The following is a 6,021-nucleotide window of genomic DNA, read 5'->3' as shown; positions in this document are numbered from 1 at the left end:
AGGGAGCCTGACTGGGCTCCTGGTGCAGCCTCTTATAGGGGCCAGCTGGGCCTGCTTGAGCTCGTCACAGCCGCGGCTGCTCCCTTAATCAGCCTGGGCTTTTCCCACAGCCCCAGCCCTCTCCCAGGGCTGGCCTCAGCCCTGTCAGGGCCGGAGCGGGTAACCACCCCACTACAAGGACATATAACATTTTCATTAAATATGCCACCTTTTTTCCCTCTCCATGGGAATGCGATTTTTCTATTCTGTTTCATTTTGTTACTCATATTTTGATTAGTTCATGGTGGCCAATTTCTTATAAATTGGTAGATATTGACTGGGAACTTTAGAGTCAAAATAGAGTTTTGAATTATTCTTTTATTATTCATACACTGATTAGCTCCTTGCTATGTTCAGAAAACACAGAGCAGCCCTGCTTTCTACCAGTGCCACACAACCTGCAGATCCTCATATAGGCCTTTGACCCTGGTGAGCACCCTCTCATCTGAACAGTCCTATTGATTTGCCATGAGAGTAAGTTCTCATGAACCAGATTTAAGGGCTCTACAGTCTGGTCCATAGCACTCAAATAAGACTGGCCACCTAGCAGGGCCCACTTTTCTACACGAGCGTTATTAGCAGGTATATCTGTTGGCATGCATAAAGTCCAAATACACATGAGTAAATAGATACCAAGGCAGGCAATCTGAATAAAAGTGGCTGTAAATAGAGATTTTTGTGTTTGCAGACAAGAGAAGGAGACCTAATGAAATCTTTATCCTGGCCTTCCTATCTGCATCAGAGAACCAGTATCCAGGAGTTTTATTAAAGAAGGGCATGTGGTATTTTTCCTTTCATTTTTCTGCTAGCTAGTAGCTGCTATAAAGACTTGCTGAACACAAAGAAATTTGCCCAAACCATCACCTGACCTAGTGACCAGAAATGTCTCAGTCCCAGTGGGAGCTACTCCCTACGCCACATTAAGCAACACAGTGTTACGTGGTAGTGTGGCTAATACGCTGAGACCTGGCCTTTCACCCAGCTAGCTGCAGAAGGAGACATACTGGAAAAGCTTTAAAAAAAAAAAAAAAAGGAGCAGAAGCTGGGAATGGAGAAAGGCAGAGCCATGAAGGGAAGGACAGAAAGGCCAACCCTAGAGGATTTAAGGTTTAAATCTGTAATTTTTATTTTTAAAGTCAAATAAATAGGAATCAGCACAGCCTGAATGCATGGTGCTTTATTCACTGAACCGCAAAGCCACCTGTGTTAATGGCCAGATGGAGTGATGCCACCATGATTAACAGGTTCTACCATCCTGTACCCCATCTGTTATGCATAGTTGGGGTTTTCATGCTTCCCTTTCCCAAGCAGTGAGAATGTATGGGAGTGTCAGAAGAGCCTAAGGGAGTAGCCAGTCAGATCCCTCTGGAAGTCGATAGGAACTGGGAATTCATTTGAAAATCCCAGCCTATGTTTCTTGAGGTTTTTAAACTGGGAGACAAGGAGGAGGGTGGCTGGAGACCATGACTTTATTTTTCATAACTTTTTTATTCTCTATTTTTTATTAAAGGCACAAGAGCAAATAATCCCAATGCATAGGAAAGAAAGGAAGTATGGTAAGAGACCTCCCTGGCTAAATCAACAGCGCTGCATCAATCACAGCGTTCCCCATCTAACTGTAAGTATAGACATGGCCCAAGGCAAAGACATAATTCTTCTACTCTATTCAGCACTGGTAAGGCCTCAGCTTGAGTACTGTGTGCAGTTCTGCACACCACTCTTTGGGAAAGATGTGAACAAAAAAAGTCCAGAGGAGAGCAACAAAATGATTAAAAGTCTAGAAACTATGACCTGTGAGGAAAGATTGAAAAAAACTGTGTTTGTTTAGTCTGGAGAAGAGGAGACTGAGTAGGGACATGATAGCAGTCTTCAAGTATTCAAGTATGTAAAGGGTTATTATAAAGAGGAGGGTGATACATTGTTCTCCTTAACCACTGAGGACAGGACAAAAAGTAATGGGCTTAAATTGCAAGTTAGACATTAGGAAAAATTTTCTCAGTATAAGAATAGTTAAGCATTGTCTATGGAAATTCAGGGCCCTGGAAAGTCTGGCTGCATCCTCTGTGATCGATGATTTCTGTTGCTGATAAAAGTTTTGGTTTTCTGCTGGGAAGTCACCTTCCAGCTGCTAACTAAAGAAAGCCTATTTACCTTCCAAAATGTATCAGTGTTGCTAATGGTTTCTTAATATTGCCTTTGCAAGGATCACAGTTCTCCTCTGCTTTTTAGTATGTTTACTTTTGTAAATGGTGTCTTGTCACTGTCTTTCTTCAGGTCTAATGGGAAGGGATTCTTACCTAGCTAATATTTGTCAATGTCACAGGCTCCTTGGGAAGCTTAGCTAGGATCTTAGTAGTTAGCAATGGAAAAGGCCAACTGGTGGGCCCTGATCCTGTACCATTAAAGTCAATGAGAGCTTTGTTACTGACTTCAGTGGGCATAGGATCAAGCCGTATCTACTGAACTCCCACTGACAGTCATACCCAGACAGCCTGCAAGGCTGGGGTCCAGTGTTTCTAACATGAAAGATGTATCCAGAGCAGCTTCTGGGTTCTGAGCAGAAAGGCTCCATCCTGAACAGACACTGAATGATCCCAGAGCCCTGTTTTCCCAGTGAGATGATTAGTCGGGTTAATTCTCTGCACACTGAGTCACTACTGCCTCAATTCTGCCGGTCACCCCCGTGGGTGACATGAAGAGTACTAACCCTCAACAGAGGAAGGTGCCTCCATCACGCACTGGAGGGTCGCTCCCCTTGACGTGGGCCCTTTGAAGGTGGGTTTGCGGGAAAGAATAAAATGAAACACAAGGGGATGTAGCTTTGGTCAGCAGTGACCTTTCAGATTGAATCAGTTTTTTCCTCTTCAATACAAGGAGGAACCACCATTGATCCTGGAAGACACACACAAGAGAAATGAAAGTAGAAACGCATGCCCCTCAACAAAACTAGAGCCATATAATCCAGGGATTTTGAACTGGTTCTATAACTGTTTCTTCTCAAGGGCAGGGAAGTTGCCCCATCCCTGCTCAGATGACAGTCTTTGATTCTTTTCATGTTTTTTCTTCTGCGCCTTTTATTTTCCTTATTTTACATCTCTTTTTATTTATTTTTTCTTCTGGAACTTTCTGTATTTTAAAAAAACAAGCATGTTGGTTCAGTTAGAAAGCCCCATTCCACCTCATCTGCTAGTCCCTGACTAGAACATCTTAGGTAGCCTCATTGATTAAACTCTGGGTTACACAATACAGACACCAGTCACCTGTAAACGATGCATTTCCAGACAGCTGATGTGTACCCCTATGACACAGATACAGCTTCTGATGCCTGCAGAGTTTCAGGAGGAGCATGGCATCAAAACAGAAGGGAAGAAAGATTCTTGATTGCTTTAGTATTGTTTTTTTTAAAACCACAAATTTTAAAACCACATGGACATGGCAGCAAAAAGTGCCCATGAGCTGCACTTAATCTGTATCAAGGCACAATACACATATAATTCAGTTTATACAATAGGAATCACTAAAGACATCTGGCTGACAAACAGGAGCTATTTTTCCTTGTGATAGGCTATGATGCTGATAGACGGACTGCATGGGCTTGATAATAAGGTGCATTGTCACAGCATTGTTCATATAGAAAATCCACAGCACTTTATAAATCTGTGGTAGATAGGTGGTATGGAGAGATTGCTCCATCGACCACTGGCAGGATTGCAGCGCAAAGCCTAATGGTTAGAGGTGCCAAACTTGGTTTTGCAATGATTTGCAAAATCATTACAAGCTGTTGCTGTTTCTTAGTGCTGTGGGGGAAGAGACATTAACATGGCTCTGTTTCTCTTTTACTATGCGTACCAGCTCAACATCAACCAAGGTAATAACCTGATCTCATGTTTTCCATCTTAAACTGAACTATACCAGGAGAAAAGTACAATAATATGAGCACAATGTACAAACCCCATTGGTTTATTATTGTGCTCCAGTTTACAATAGCTTCTATAGCAATACTTCACCTTATACATTAACATTACTTTGATTTGCTGAGGACTTGTGCTTTGAGCATTCAATCCCCTCTAAGCTTCTTTCTGATGTGCACAATTGTCCTCTGTCTCAGGATGTACAGTAACAGAACAGAACAGTTTCTTATGAACAGCTAAAGGACACTCAGTATCCGAGAGCCTGTCCCTCTTCAGTAATTCATTTCCCCTCAGATGGCATCTAATCGTTTTCTGAATGACCCCACGCGTACGCCAACTATCTTGTTTATGTAGCTACCTTTTATGTACATTTATTATCTTCTTTGGAAGGAACAAAAAAAATACCTTATGAATCCTGGCCCCAATTTAATCTTCTTTAGTTTCCTTTCATGTACCTTTGCCTTAGCATTTATCCATGTCAGTTTGCTATTTACATACAGAATTCTGATACCGTTATTTATTTATTCTGATTTTAAAATCAGAGAAGGCTCATTTAGTGCATAGCATGCCCTTGGCACAAGACAAATGTTAAAGCTAAAAACAATACCTAGCTCTTATATAGCTCTTTTGCTTGGTAGATTTCAAAATGTTTTACAAAGAAAGTCTGGATCGGGATCCCCATTTTACGGATGGAGAAACTGAGGCATGAAGCAGTGACGTGAACTGCCTTTTAGTGAGAGAAGCAGTCAAAGCAGAAGCAGCACTCCTTTCCAACCCCACACCACACACCACACCACACACTACTCAGCAGCTGCCAAAAGACCTCTGTGACTTTACGGCACATCAGTTTGGCCCCGAAGATGCCCTGACAGCACCAGCACAACCCCCGTCTTGCCGAGGTAACATGTCAGCCATGAATGGCTTCACAGATTGTGTCTCTTGGCACCTGCAGATCTTGGTGTAATCTAACATCCTCATATCTCGCTCTTTTTCCCCTATGGAGGGATATATCATGGTGCAGAGCTGCCATGCTTTTTATTCCTGCAGTTTTTCAGCTGTCACAACAGATCTCTGAAACATTGTCATTTGGTAACAATGGCCTTGTAGCTGCAATGCTCCTTGATCCTGGGAAGCTGGCTGGCTCCGTAGGACTGTGAGAAGCTGGCTCTCTCTGGAAACACTCTAGCTGACTTTATAGCAATATCCAACACTTCTATGACAGTCAGATCTCATTAATAAGAATCAGGTGAGGCAGGATTAAAAAGCTAATGAGCACCATAGTACAAACAGTACATGTAACTGTGCGGATTGCCATTGAGTTCTTATGGATAGCTAGACACACAGATCATTTGACATGGAGAAACTCAGTCGGCATACACTTTCACTCCATGCCATTGCACAAAAGGAAGCGATAGACACCGTAGCAGACATCTGGTGCAGCAATAAGGAGAGCTGACAACTTGTCATGGTGCAACGCACACCTGAGCCACCCCACAATTGTGATAGCTGTGGTATTAATACGAGCTGTCAGCTGATCAGCTCTGTGTAAGTAGAGCCATCATCTCTGAAAAATGGTCAGACTGGAGATGATCTTTGCTGGGAGAGGAAGTATTGGAGCCCCAGGTGTTAAGATCTCAATATTTCACCCTGTCTCTTTTCTGCTCATTACGTAGACAAGTAAAGTGAAAAATGAGGGGGAAAGCTCCAATGCATCCAAAAGGGCAGAGATATGTCTGTCTGATTTATACCACCTGCCAATGCCCCCAAGAAGCCATTAAAACAGTGAGAGGTCACCTGGGCGCAGACACTCCATGGATGGGGCAGGCAGCAGAAGGGGTAACCAGCTCTGTGCCAACTGAGGATAACCTGAGACTCCCTGATTCTTCAGGAAAACAGCAGGGCAAGTTCAGCCAGCGTCAGCCCCTGTACACCAGCAGACAGCAGTCCCAGTTCATTCACATTTGTCACTTCTTCTGCATCACCCCAGTAAGCTGAACTGTGGGGACAACGCATTTGGAACACCCTGGCTGTTTATCCTGCATCTCTTTCCTCTTCCCACATTTGTATTGTG

Source organism: Dermochelys coriacea, chromosome 18 (genome assembly GCF_009764565.3).
Source record: "Dermochelys coriacea isolate rDerCor1 chromosome 18, rDerCor1.pri.v4, whole genome shotgun sequence".
NCBI classification, from domain to species: domain Eukaryota; kingdom Metazoa; phylum Chordata; order Testudines; family Dermochelyidae; genus Dermochelys; species Dermochelys coriacea.
Note: the sequence above shows the minus strand (reverse complement) of the source record.